This window comes from Pinus tabuliformis, chromosome 4_1 (genome assembly GCF_031772625.1).
Source record: "Pinus tabuliformis cultivar Carrire ecotype Pingquan chromosome 4_1, CPIR1, whole genome shotgun sequence".
NCBI classification, from domain to species: domain Eukaryota; kingdom Viridiplantae; phylum Streptophyta; class Pinopsida; order Pinales; family Pinaceae; genus Pinus; species Pinus tabuliformis.
This window is the reverse complement of record NC_142303.1, coordinates 65,778,699-65,793,871: the sequence shown is the minus strand read 5'-3', so window position 1 is coordinate 65,793,871 and position 15,173 is coordinate 65,778,699. Positions and strand designations below refer to the sequence as shown.

General features: G+C 41.2%; 1 pseudogene; it reads left to right on the top strand.

Moving 5' to 3' along the window:
* Nucleotides 1-14,513, top strand: part of LOC149174169 (dynamin-related protein 5A-like) — a 65,061-nt pseudogene extending 50,548 nt beyond the window's left edge.
* Nucleotides 14,514-15,173: the final 660 nt, after the last annotated feature.

Below are 15,173 nucleotides of genomic sequence, written 5' to 3'. Positions count from 1 at the left end.
AGTTCTCAACAGTATTCAGGTTATACTGGAATTACATCAAGTGGTTGGGTACCAATGCTACCTCAATAACCAAGGGTTGTATATTCTATGCAACAATGTGTACCTATGACGAACATCCCAACCACACCTGCTATTGTAACAGTGTCACAAGTTCAAGCGATGTCTGTTGCATGTCAACCTCAGATTTCTTAGGTTGTAATGCAACAGCCCCTTGACCATGGGTCACAACCACAATCGCCAACTGGTGGGGCGACACAGGTCCAAACGGGTACAATTACCCCACACCTTGGTCCAACGGTTAGCATAGCGCAACAGAACATGGCTTCACAACCATGGCTAGTGCAATACCAACAACCACAATTCCAGCAAGTGTACCAAGGTTCTGAGCAACAGATCTTTGCGAACAGTGGACAACCGTATATTCAAAACGGTCAAAACCAACCGCTTTACAGTGGTCAAGTCCACCGACCGTATCAGTCATACCAGCATCAATTACATTATGCTGGTATGCAAAGACCCATTGCTCAAGCGATTCCATCGTACCCTGGTTATGCTTCGCCTAACCTGAATCAACAGTTGCCATTTGTGGCAACTTTAGAGTTACCCGATTTACACCGGTTAACCAACGATCCGATTTCTTATGCCCCTTGGTGGCCAGCGATTCCTCACAAACTTCCATCTGACATTCCTAAATTCAATGGAAATCCAGGTGAAGACCCATCGAATCACGTGATGACATTTCATCTGTGGTGTTCGTCGAACACCCTGAACGATGATTCGATAAGGCTTCGCCTTTTTCAGAGGACATTGACAGGTCCAGCGGCTAAATGGTATATTGAATTACCTAGAGCCTCTTTCGACAATTTTAGCTCCCTAGCCACGACTTTCTTAACCCATTTTCAATTACCGATAAGGTATGAAACGGGAACAGAAATATTAACCAACTTTAAACAGACAACTGCTACTCATATATCTGATCATATACATGAATGGCGTCATCATCGTAGGATGGTTAAAACATACGTTCCCGATCAGCTGTTATCTGAAGGGTTTATAAAGTCGTTACTTCCGGCTATAACGGAAGATGTGGCAAAGGGGGGAGTCGTAACAGAGGAGCAAGTTATCGCTCGTGCGCAGTACCTAGACTTAGTTTATACTCAGTCTGGCACGCTCTACGACAAAATACCTGATGCCCCTAGACCGGAATTTTCAATTCCTCCTCCTCCTAAATCCAATAGTGACTCTCATGCCGGTGATGGCGTGATTGGCACAGCAAACACGAAATCGACAAAGGCTTCATCTAAGAAAGCCCGTAAGAATTCGGATCAAAATGCAAAAGAAGAAATTCTTGCTTCGGAAGTAAATGTCGTATCAGCAGATAAAGGCAAATAAACGAATCAACTAGGAAGCAAGAAGAAGCAAAACAAAGGGAAGAGGAAGAAACAGGGTGAATTATCTCCTGGAAAGAATTCTTCAAACCCTCCTGGGAAAGGGAAACCAAATTTTCCATGTCAAATATGTGATGAGGAGGATCATTATACAAAGAATTGCCCATTCAAAGCTAAGTTGAAAAGGTTCTTTAAAATTTCACAAACCTCAGCTGTGTTAACTGATCCATTTCCCAACCCAGGTCAAAATCTGGTTGATAGTGGAAATGCTTCCCCGTCACAAGTACTTATGTTGTCGGTTTCAAAACAACAAAATGATGCTTTGATTTCGACAAGGAACAAAGATTATGGGAATCCGCAGCAGTCAAACGACGAAGGTAAAGATCAACCAAGTAGTTCGACAACAACCTCGACAGAAGTTGTACCGCCCATCATTCCTGAATTAACAATAAAACCGCCTAAGGGAGTAATACACAAGTCGACATTTAATCCTCGCACCAGAGCGGCGCAGCATTATAACATAGTGGAAGATTTGGCCCAATCGCCATCCGCTATGTCGACTCTTGAAGTATTACAAAATTGCCCATCCCAAAGGCAGGCTTTGTTATCGGCTATTGGCGGGATTGATCCTAAGGATTCCAATCTTGTATCCTTTGATCACAAAGGATACGATCCTCAGTTACCAGCTCAACTAGCTTTCCTTATTCAAGTGAAAGCCCTCAACAAAACTGTTCACCGAACAATTATTGATGAGGGGGCATCTACATGTATTATGTCGATGAGTTGCTGGAAAACATTAGGATCTCCAACCTTGTCGCGATCTTCGACAACATTAAAAGCTTTCGACAGAAGGACTTATACCCCGTACGGTATCCTTAATAACTTGAAGGTTGAACTGGGAGGAAAAACAGTGGAAATCGATGTCGAGGTCGTCGATGGAAATCTTGACTACAACATCCTACTGGGTAGACCATGGATTTATGCCATGGCAGCTGTTGTGTCGACTTATTTTAGGAAGATCGCATTCCCGTTTGAAGGAGGGATTACAGTCGTCGACCAACAGAACTTCCTCCCTAACGGTTCACAAGTTACAGGAAGCATTCCCATGATCCATGGAAGCGACCATTCAGTTCAAGATATCAGAGTAGGACTATTGAAAGACCCCACAATGATGGGAACTTTTGCGCTACCACCTCCTATTTACATAGGAAATATACCGTTTGTAGCAACCTGCAACATGATATCTTCCACGAAGGTCGCAAAAGACAATGTTGACATGGATCATGCAATCGTTTTGCCCCCAAGCCCTTTAGAAATATTGTAGCAATCAATGTTTCAAGCATGGGAGGCAAATCCAAATCAACGCTCATCAAGCGTTTGGGTAGATAGATCTAAAGAATATGGTACCCCATTAGATCCTTGGTCGAAAGTACATGGGACTGACGAAGGAATTCTACAATCAATGTTGATTGAGGGGGTGCCATGGAGTGATCACCACCATCGTTCCCTTCTTCCGGAATATGAAGAAGATACTCAACAAGATCTTTATCACCCTTCAGTTTTTGAATTCCTATCAAATACTGTAAATACGGTGGATTCCGAGCGAAACTTATCCAATATTGAAGAGACTATAGCCATAAATATCTCGACTAAGACAAATGTTGTAGAGAATATTTATGTCGGCAAAGGTTGTTCCCCTTCAGAACTGGAAATATATAACGCTCTTTTTCGCGAATTCAGAGATGTCTTTGCTTGGTCATATGATGAAATGCCAGGCATAGACTAGAGTATCATTGAACATGAAATTAAAATGTATCCTGATGTCAAACCAGTAAGACAACGGCTTCGGCAGGTGCACCCCAAGAAAGCCGCTACCATTAAAGCAGAAGTTGAAAAGCTCCTCCATGCTGGTTTCATCTACCCGGTTCCTCTAACTGATTGGGTATCAAATATTGTCCCTGTTATGAAGAAACAAGGGACAATCAGAGTGTGTGTCGATTATAGGGATGTAAACCAAGCTTGTCCAAAGGACAACTACCCTACACCCTTCATCGACCAGATAATTGATGAATGCGCCGGATGTGAAATCTTTTCATTTATGGATGGATTCTCCGGGTATAATCAAATAAATATCCGCCCACAGGACCAGTCAAAGACTGCATTTATCTGTCCGTGGGGCACATTCGCTTATAGAAAATTACCCTTTGGTTTAAAGAACGCAGGGGCAACGTTTCAGAGGGCAATGAATTATGCCTTCCATGACATCAAGAACATCATTCAACCTTATCTCGACGATCTTCCGGCTCATTCGCGAAAGCGGACTGATCATCCGCAGCATTTAAGAGCGATATTTCTACGTTGCCGACACTACAAGATAAGACTCAATCCGCACAAATGTGTGTTTTGTGTCGGTTATGGTCGTTTACTTGGCTTCGTAGTCTCTAAGGATGGGATTCGTCTCGACCCTTGCAAGGTTCAGGCAATCATAAATTTGCCTCCACCTTCAAATTTTCTTCAGATTCAGAAACTCCAAGGGAAAGCAAACTTTCTGAGGAGGTTCATTCCAAATTACGCAGAACTTGCTAAAGGTTATACTCGTCTTTTGAAAAAGGATGTACCTTTCGTCTGGGACCAGGTGGCGCAAGCTTCCTTTGATGCTCTGAAAGATTGTCTAGTAAAAGCATCATTAATGTACGCCCCAGACTATCAAAGAGATTTTAACCTGTATCTGGCTGCAGCGGATACGACCATTGCGATGGTTTTAGTTCAAGAAGTCGATGGAATTGAACATCCTATATATTATTTAACTAAAAACTTAAATGATACAGAAAGTAAATATTCTTATGTTGAAAAACTAGCGCTTGCAGCTGTTCAAGCGATTCAAAGGTTTCGACATTATGTCCTCTTTCAGAAAACTACCATTTTATCAGATTGCAACCCCATGACTTATATACTGTCGCGACAGTTGCTCGGGGGAAAATATTCAAAATGGATAGCGATCCTTCAAGAGTTTGATCTGGAATTTGTAAAGTCCAAATCAAAGAAAGCTCTAGTTTTCGCAGAATTATTGTGCGATCTCCCATCGTCATCCAACGATGAAACATCAGAAGAGTCAATCGTGGACGAAAGTTTGTTTCTGATATCTACAAGCGATGAGTGGTATGGAGATATCATAATTTATCTCCAAACCCAAAAATTCAGGCCTAACACCTCTCACTCAGAACAAAAACGTATACGATACCAAGCTAAAGACTACATGATCGTCGGTGATACGCTTTACCGTCGTGGTATCGATACAGTTCTGAGAAGGTGCCTTACCCATGAGGAGGCCGAAAAAGCCCTGAATGAGTGTCATTCAGGCGTGTGTGGAGGGCATCAATCTGGATATGCTACAGCACAAAAAAATCTTACGAGCAGGATACTTCTGGCCAACCATGTTCAAAGATTGCATAATCGCAGTCAGAAGTTGCCATGCTTGTCAAATTTTTGATAGCAAAACCAGGAGACCACCCGCACCTTTACAGCCAATAGTTGCTGTTGGGCCTTTCGCCAAATGGGGCATCGATTTCATGCAATGTAACCCCACCTCGACCGGGGGGCATGGGTATATTATAGTCGTTGTTGACTATTTTACCAAATGGGCCGAGGCGATGCCTACATTGGATAATACTGGTGAAACAACTGCCCTTTTATTTTTCAATCATGTAGTCGCCAGGTTCGGCGTACCACAGGCTATAGTTACAGATCATGGGTCGCATTTTCGCAATCACATGATGGTCGAATTAGCTGCCAAACTAGGACTATCTCACGACAGCTCTACCCCGTACTATCCGCAAGCCAACGGACAAGTTGAAGCAATCAACAAGGTCCTGAAGCGTATGTTGCAAAGGATGATCGGGGTTCATAAAAGAAGGTGGCACCTAATCCTGTACTCAGCCTTGTGGGCCTACCGAACGTCGGTAAAGAACGCGACCGGGTTCACACCTTTCCAACTGGTGTATGGCCTGGAAGCAGTCTTGCCAATCCAGTGCGAAATTTCGTCGCTTAAACTCGCAATTGATCTCCTCCCCGGAACTTCGAAAGAAGAGGCTCGTTTCATGGAATTAATCCAATTGGATGAAACCCGTCATGACACCGCTTTGGCTAATGAAGCCCATAAGAAACAAGTCAAGGCTCAGTTCGACAAAAATGTCAAACCCCGTGTCTTCTCAGAAGGTGACTTGGTCTTGCTTTATGACCAAGAATCCGATAAATTGGGAGCAGGTAAATTTAATTCCTTATGGATGGGCCCCTATATTGTTAAAAGGGTGTTAGCAAAAGGAGCCTACGAGTTAATGGATTATGACGGAATTCCACTGGCGCAGCCCCGCAACGGGTTGTACCTCAAGTGTTACTATGCTTAAATAGTAACCTGTATGCTTTTGTTGTATTTTGTTTTCGCTAAAGTATTTATCCTGGTCAAGTGATCCACCTTTCTCATTTGTTGCAGATGTCAAAACTTTTGGAGACATTTGTTGGATATGCCGATGGAGCGAGTCGTAGTACGCGGAATCTATCCTCCGCAGCCTGGGCCATTTTTGATCCAAGCGGCGAGTTAGTAAGTTTCAGAGGTGTATGTATTGGGCAATCAACGAATAACATCGCTGAGTATAGCACGTTGATAGAACTACTCTCTGATGCCATTACACATGGCATACGCCGACTAATTGTCAGGCTAGACTCACAGCTTGTAATACTACAACTCAATGGTATATATTCCGTTCGTAATCCAACTATTTATCGCATGTTCCTAAGGGTTAAGATTTTGGAAAGACAGTTTGATTCAATTCAATACCAGCATATTTCCAGAAACTTAAATACATTAACTGACTCATTAGCAAACTATGTGTTAGATAGACATTTGCAACATTTATAAAAGGAACACATCATCAATGATTGTACATACGGATCACATAACTCAACCAGAATAAAACTCGAAAATCAAAATATATGTAAGCTGTTTATTGTTCATACATAATGTTCTGTAACCAAGACAAAAATTGGTCATATGACCTAAAACTCAAAAAGCCAGGGGGCACCCTAGCCTAGTGGTGCTCATGATAGCATGTCACGGCCTGTGCAATCATGCGCAAGAGACGAGTCCATCGTCTAGGCACACCAGTAGTATGCCGCTGCAACTGTAAAGGTAACCCATCGATCCGTACATCTGGAATGCCGAGAGTAAGGCTCTCAACCTGCTCCTGCACAGCTGTAAGGGTCTCAGTGTCGTCAAGATCGCGAAGAATAACTCTCCCAGCAGGCTCCACTGCCGGGGCAGCAACTGGCGGTCTCGGACAAACTGCTGGACGAACAGGACCAACATCTGCATGCACCCAAGAGTTTGATTAAAAGTATTGATAGAATAAAGCATAGCAACATTATGAATAAAAACAGTAAACAGTAATATGGTCAAAGATTTTACCAATAGCGCCCCACTGTTCGCCATCCGGTAACACCAAATCCGGATCACCTCGGAAATCCATACCCACATATGGATACTCGGAAAAGACCATCTCCTGGCGCTCGAACCACCTGAAGAAGGCATCAGTGAAAGTAATCTGAGGTTGACCAGCATGCCTAGACATGTGATTGACCCACCTCTGCATGCGTGGCTCGGTCGGAGAAGGCAAGTCGAGTACAATATACTGAGGCTGCATCAGTGGGATTTTCTCCAAGGCAAAGGCAGTCAGAATAGAACCAAAACCAAAGTTCTTCAGCTTCCCGTCCTTTACCTTGGTCAATTGACTTTTCATCTGGACAAGTACTGCATCACACCAGTTGAATACTTTCGGTTGGAGACACTCCAAGGCATGCTGCACGTGAGGCCTGTTGACAACGTGTAGAGATGCGCTACCGGCCATCCTACCAATAGTATACAGAATGGACCTGAGAGACCTATCAGTAATCTCACGGATAACAACCTTGTCGTCTCTGCTCGGCTGGGAACCTTCCCTGCAGTACTGGCGAACATAGTCTCTCACGGAGTCATTCCCCTGGGCCGAACCTGACAAAGAAATGGGGGTACCCCGCCTTGACAACCCAGTCAAGAAGTAAATGTCTACTATGGTCAAGGGAATGGTTTTTCCCCTAATCTGGAATACTTGGTTAATGGGATCCCAAGAATCAAGCATATACTGCAGCAAAGTAATCTGTGCTCTCATACTAGAGATACGGAAGAACTTCAGTAGACCACAGTTCCGCAATGCGTTTACCGTGACAGGGTCATGGAGAGCAATCATATCTTCTTCTTCATGTTCTCGTTCTCGCCATGTAAGAGACATTTTGCTCAAATGTTCCTGCAAAACAAACAAGAGAATGAGTAAGATCCTGAATTTGATGAGAAACTGGCGAAATTTCATCAAAAATGTGCTAAAAACTCAGTTTTTTCAGCCCAACGCAGGCAGGCAGTGTCCTTCCTGTGTTGAAGGTCAGGCTGCCTTAAGGCAGCTTGACATTCAACGCAGGTTTCGAATGGACAACCTGCGCTGAAGTTAGGGCGCCCTGGCAAAACCCCTGAGGCTCAGAAAGACTGGAAAACAGGCACAGAATGAAAAAAGGAAACCATGGAAAGAAAGAGCTAGGGTTTAGCTCCTACCTAATCCAGACGGCGCCGAGAATCGTCCACAGAATCTCCCGAAATCAGCCGGTGAAAATCAAGGGGGAAGAGGCACCTCCAGAGCTCCAACAAACCAAGATCAAATGAAATGGTAAAATGAAAGGTAAAAACACCTTTTGATGGATTTTTACGTATTTCAAAGCGAAATATTAGGTTGATAATCTCATTTTCATGCAAATATTATTCATTTCTAACTAAGTTTGATGCAGCAATTGAGAATGCAGTACTATCGTTGAAAAGAGAAAAGCTAGTTATGGTAAAAAATTAAAATTTGACTATATAATCGAGCAGTTTTAGCATAAAGTTCATGCTCGTTAAAAAATAAACGCAAGATCCGAGCAGTTTTAACGCGGTCTTCATGCTCGTTAAAATATAAATAAAAGCAGTGAGCAAAGTTTCCTCCAGTGTTTAAGCTCATTTTTATCTAAAAAATGAACCTATCCCGGTAAATAACCACTGTGATCGTAAAATTATCAGCCATAAAAGCCTTGGTCGTATGTGCACCTACCACCTTCACTTTTCATTTGTCCGATCGTTCACCCCCATATGATTGTTTACCCATTTTGAGGAACAGCTGCGAAGAGTGATTTCACCTAGCCATCCTTGTGACACTGCCGTGATTGGAAAATTCCAACCTGTACCTGGAATCAGTTGCTATCCCTGTTCATCACTCGTTCCTCAAAAGACGAGTCTTCTTTAAGCTCTTTTCAACTGACTCGTAAAATATGAAAATATTGCCGAGTTTTGGCCTTCCAGCTCGTTAAAGTGACCGGAAGAGCTATCCCTCCTCTAGATTTTAATCTTTTTGGACTTGAGGGATTATTGCACAAAAAGGTCGAGCGCTTGTTTTATTCGGCTCGTTAAAGTTATCGAAAACTCATCCCTTCTGTATTGTTTTATACTTTTTCGGACTTAAGGGATTAGATGACGAAAAAGGAATTGTGGAGTTGACTTTATGTACCTTTTCAGACTCTCTAAAAATGAAAAGGACCGAGTTATCCTTGTCGTTAGACTCGTTAAAATGATTAAATAGCGACAAACTTGTCTTTAGACGAGAACGAGTTTCCCTATCGCTAGGCTCGTTAAAACATAGCGATGGGCTTGCCCGAAGGGCAGGTTATAGAACAAGCATATGTTATCCTCCTCAAGCTTGACAAAAATAAAGAGGTACTGGTCAGCAATGACTGGGGAAAAATTGGGAAAAATCAAGAAAACTTTGATGGTAGCAGGTCGCTCTTGAACATGACACTTTTCCTCCATACCACATTCGGGTTGGGTTGTTTCATTCACCGGTCACACCACCATGGTCTCGCCATACCATCCATATTTGGGGTAATGCTACCAATCCATCGCATCAGTGTCGCCATATGTTCAAGAGAAGTCGTTTAGAAAGAGTCAACTGGATCCCATCCACTACCATACATTATCCTTCATCCATTCATGACCGCCACCCTGAATCATATGTCACAGATCGTTTTCACCTCCATTAAAGTCATTAGCTCCGTTCCGTGTCACTGATGTATGATTCATTAAGGCCCTCCTGTGACGGATCGCTTCTTGTCGACATCAGCTCATTATCCAAGAAGTTGATCTAGGAACACCCCCTTCAGTACTTTGAAGCTTGCATGCCTCAATGGCAAGTTTCTCACTTCCGGTGACAGGTATACATCAATGACCTTCGACCAGAAGATTTTGCGTGGTGTTCGACGCCAAGTCCTTTATTCACACCACGTGAATTGTACTGCAGTACCTTGAGGGTCATTATCATTATCGGTGATTCCTCTCGCGCTTGTTAACGGTTTGCATCATTGACCGGTAATCAAGCGATGTCTTTCCATGTTCGACTTCAGCGCAATTCTCACATGGATCGACTTGTACTTAGAGTGAAGATCGAACGAGTTTGAAGACCCCGGATCTAGTTTCATCCATCCGGGCTGCGATATATATTCAGGAAAAATAAAGACATTTAATATGTACATCATTGCAGCATATGATCATCCTACTCAAAGGATGATAGTTTCGCCAGAATTATCAGTCTACCACCAGACGATCGTCTGTTCTATGTACCAAAATGTATTTATAAAGCTGAGCATGGGAATGCCCGCCTCAGCTAGATCGTGAAAGCAGAATGAATCATAATGTATTGTATTGTATTTTATTACAGGTCTCCTCCCAGCAGATGGATGAACTTCAGACCCTCCTGGATAAAGCATTTCACCCGATAAACGGCCTCATACTTTAGGGGGCAACTGTTATAGACATTTTTGTGCCTTGCATCACTGAGCATGAAATGTCGATAATCAAGGGATCCAAAGTCCCTAAACATGTTGTTCCTACCCCTAGAGGAACAAGGCCAACTAACCACAGCAATTCACTGAAGTTCTCCACCTGAAAACACTCAAAAACAAGGCAATTCTGGATCATGTCAACTGCTCCACTGAGCATCTGCGCTGAATGTCAAATGCTCCACTGTCTACCTGCGCTGAATGTCAACTGCAAAGAAGGCTACCTGCGCTGAGCGAGTTTGGACAAGTGGCAGAGTCATTTCTCAAGGTGTCAATGCCCAGGAAGCTTCCAAAATGACACTTGGATCAGAGAATTCGACTGGTGATGAGTAAGAGGTTCCAAATCTCCAAGTGGAAGCAAGAACCTCCAAGTGGACTCAAGAACTATGAGAGGGAGAGGACACTAGTCAGCTTCATACCAGTCTCAAGCTAACTCATCCTCTCTCAAATATCCCTATATATAGATCTCTCCTACAAGAGGTCTGGGAGGCTGGAATTTTGTGAATGTAAAGAATTGTTGTTGGTTTGTGGCTGGATACATTGGGTGTTTATGCTTTGAAGGGAGCTGAAGAGGGAATTCCATTCTGCTGGGAAGGAGATGCTGGATTGGAGCCCTATGGGTTGTATCTCTTCCTGAACCCTATTACTTTCAATAAAGCTATCTTGATTCTTTCCTATATGCTGGTGTATTTTGTATGATTGCATTAGTGTATTTGATTTACTTCTAATCCTGAATCATTTATGAATATGTATATTTGCCTTTGTATTGTGTTCTTCTCTTGTCGCAAGTAGCTGTTCTCTTGTCACAGGTAGCTGTTCTCTTGTGACCTCGTGGGATTCAAGTAGCTGTTCTCTTGAGCAAGCGAGGAGGCGAGTAGCTGTAGACACACAAAGGGAAAGAGGATCTATATCGAGGGACAACCGGAAGACAACGGTAAGTCTGCCAATCTCCCCTCTTTCACATTTCATAAAGGAAGAAATCATAATAGTTGTATTCGTTTGTTGCTAAGGCGCTGTCACACCTTAGGTGGATAGGATCGTCCTAAATAGGAATTTTTCCCCACAACAGCATGTCTAGCTAGGTAAACAAACCTAGAGGTTACCCAGAAGAAGGAAAGTAAGTTTTGTATAAGTAACTATGGTTAATCGCAGTTTGGCATACATACAATTATAATGAATATATGTATATAGATATATATTGTGATGTGAAATAATCTGTTATGACCTTGCAGGCATATTAATGTGGAAAATATGATAACTGGTGTATTATATGTAGGGATACTACAAGAAGTAGGTGTTCGACAAAAACAATAAGGCTTGAAAGAATGCAAGAAGAGAACATGCATTCCTCATATAAAATAATTGATAAGCAATAGATGCTTTAATAATATTAAGTAATAGATTATGATATTTATCGTAGTTAAACTTTTGCATTTATAAATTCTCACAAATGTTTTGAAAAGATGTTACAGGTAGCTATGAAAGGTGAGCACTCCTTGAGACCAATGTAGCTATGGAAGAAGAGATGCTTGGAGCACTCCTTGTGACACATGTACATCGGAAAAATTGCATCATATGGCAAAGCCATGAGAGCTATTGATTTAGAAACCAGCAACCTATGAATGAGGACATGATGTAGTGATACACCAAGGATGATGTAAAATTTAAGGGGGAGGATTATGTAACACCCCTCCATTTTGTACTATATTATTGTAAACCTAAGCTAAGTTAAGGTCAGGTGTGATATCCTCCCTTGTGTGTTAAATGTTGTAAACCTAAGCTGAGGAAAGCTAGGTTTGATACCCTCCTTTGTGGGTTAAGCTATTCAAAACCTAAGCTGAGGAAAGCTAGGTGATATATAATATGAAAAGAAAATGTGTTTTTAAATAAATTAATAAAACAAATCACTTGGAGGTTGGAGCACTAAGAGAGAGAAGATGCTTGCCAAATCCCATGAGGAATGGGATAGAGATGAATCTTTCATGATAAGCTTCTAGATGTGATTGTAGATAGGCTTGGATGGATTGGATATCCATCAGATGTATGGGAGATAAAGATCCATCGGACATGAAATATTTGCGGGAGATAAAGGCAAGATTTTATGTGGAAAAGCATCGTGGTAGATCAAGATGAGATTTTCCAGATAATACCTAGGCAAATGGAAAAATCCATAAAGCGAGATGCGGCTAATGGTAACTAAATCATGAAAGAGGGTATTAAATATTGAGTGCATCGATCAATTGACGATAGTTGATCCTTGGAAAGATCTTCATGTCGGGGGGAATCATAAGTGATTCATGGCTGGGTGGTGGTGGTCCTCCCTCCAAGTGAGGTTTAGTTGGTGTTAGATGCGTGGAATGTATGTATGATGATTCTTACTCTCTCTCTTTCTCTATGTTATTATTCCAGTTTTTTATGAGAAGAGTTCTTAAATTTCTTCTCCATGAGAATGCTTGATGAATAGTATTATGCTTATGTATTAACAAATTTGATGATGTTTCCCACTAATCTAGTGAGATTCACTTGTATGGTATGTGTTTTCCTTACTTTTTATGAGATTAAAATCATGTTAGCAAAGATATAAGGATGCTTAAATTTATCTCTACTATGGGAATGATGGATTTCTTATGAATGTTGCATTCTAGTGTAAAGTTAAATGTAGAAGCATGTTCAATGGATAGCAGTCCCATGACCCATTCATGGTATAGTTTTCACGTGACAAATATTCATAAATAGGTTACTGATGTTAATGTTTTCTTATGTAATGACTGCAGCTATTATGGACTTGAGGTGCATGTAAGTATTCCTTTGACCATACTTAAGCATTTGGAAAATGATAACTATAGTGTGTGATTTGAGTGATTACCATAATGTCTCCTTGAAGTCATTATTATGGAATGTTCATATAATAGTGTTAAGAGAGTTGTTACATTTAACATCAAGTGATAACTCTCGTGCATGTGGGAGACTTACAGGATCATGTTTCTAATTGAGGAATTGCTTTTGATAAGGGTAGTTTAATTAGTTAGTTATGCATGTTGAACCAAGGGTTGGTCAAATCACCTTGATGATGCTTAATTATATTAATCATGCATGGTTAATTCTGGCCATAGTAAACATAAGATAATACTCCATTAATGTTGGTGTTGATTAACCAAAAGATTACATAGGTTGCATTCCATGATTATTCCTTCACATTCAATAATGATTCTGCTATATTTATGTTATTTATATGAATCTAAGGGGTTCCATTACCGATCCGATAAAGCATAAAATTATGATGCAATATTATGAGATTGTATAAACTGTTAGGAAATGAGTATAATAATAGAAATAATACTTGTTCCTACCACGATACAAATATTACGTAAGGCAATAGTTAGATTTTAGCTGTAAACAAAGAAAAATTTATAGAATTGGGAGACTAATAAGCTATTATTTCGAGATAGGCCAAAGTGGTACGTTACAACTTCTATGCATTGCTCGATTTTCAATCTCTATTTGAAGCCTATAATCAGTTGCAGACTAGCGCTATGGCATTTGATGAGAAGCCCCCAATTCCGGAGATCGTTGCCCTTGATGGTGATTCTGATGGAAAATTTATTTTCTAGAAGTTCTAATAAGCTTTGGATTCAATGTCAAAGAAGTTGAAATGGGAACTCAAAGTATGTTTATGCTGCAAATGTTGCATGATGCTTTGGCTCTAGAACCATGATGTCCATTTCAGGATGAGGACTCCTATGACGCGAAGCTCTAATTGCATTGTCTTCTACTATTTCTGATGCAATCAGAAGCAAAACAAAGGAGGATTTGAAGAAAATCCGAGTTGTATTCTCTGCGAGGCCTATTGTGATGTGGGCAAAGTATACCTACTTCCCAAATTTGGCAATCATTGATACGCCTGGATTTGTTCTCAAGGAAAAGACGGGTGAACCAAAAAGGATGCCAGATGATATTTTAGCTATGCTAAAGACACTCACAGCACCTACCCACTGTTTACTTCTATTCCTTCAACAAATTAGTGTGCAGTGGTGCTCTTCACTTTGGTTGGACACAATTCGGGTAGTTGACCCTACTTTGAGGCATACGCTTCCAATTGAGCACACAAGAATTGAAGACTCTTATGATTGCGAGAGAAGCATCATTGTTGGGGTTGGAGGCTTGATGAGCCTCATTATTAGATAATTATATGGGCCTCAATTCACCTCCTAGATTAGTCAAACCAACTTTTCTCATAATTTCTTACATGTTTTTGGTTATATTATTTCTATGAGGTGAGTTAGAGTTGGAGATTATGCTTTGTGGTCTAACATGCATTGAATGCAAGATTAAAGGAGAAAATCAAGGAATTTTAGCAATGACCAAGGTCAAGAGTCGAATGGGATGAAGGAGAATGATTATAGGAGGTAAATACTCCTCATTTACTACTCTTCCATTCATCACATCATCTTGGAGTGCAAACAAACAAATTAGGAGGACTAGAAGGCAACCGAGCAAGTGAGAGAAAAAGAACCAGTTTATCTTGAGTTTAGGAGCCGAGCCTCCCTAATTTTAAGGAAGTCGTTAGGGACTTCATATGTATAAGTAGAGAGGCCTAGGACCTCAGTAGGATTTGGATTTTTGATTGTAAAACTCTACTCTATTTTCAAGCTGCAAAACTTGTGATAATTCTTTTGATGTAATTTATTGTTTTGGGTAATAAGAATGAGTTTTGTTTTGAGCGAACACTGAGTTAACTCAGAGGGCTGAAGCTCTTGGGTTAGGGACCAACCCTAGCAGCCAAGGCTCCTCTTGATTGTACATGTACTTTTAGTGTATAATCATAGTTTAATTGTTAATTTTCTT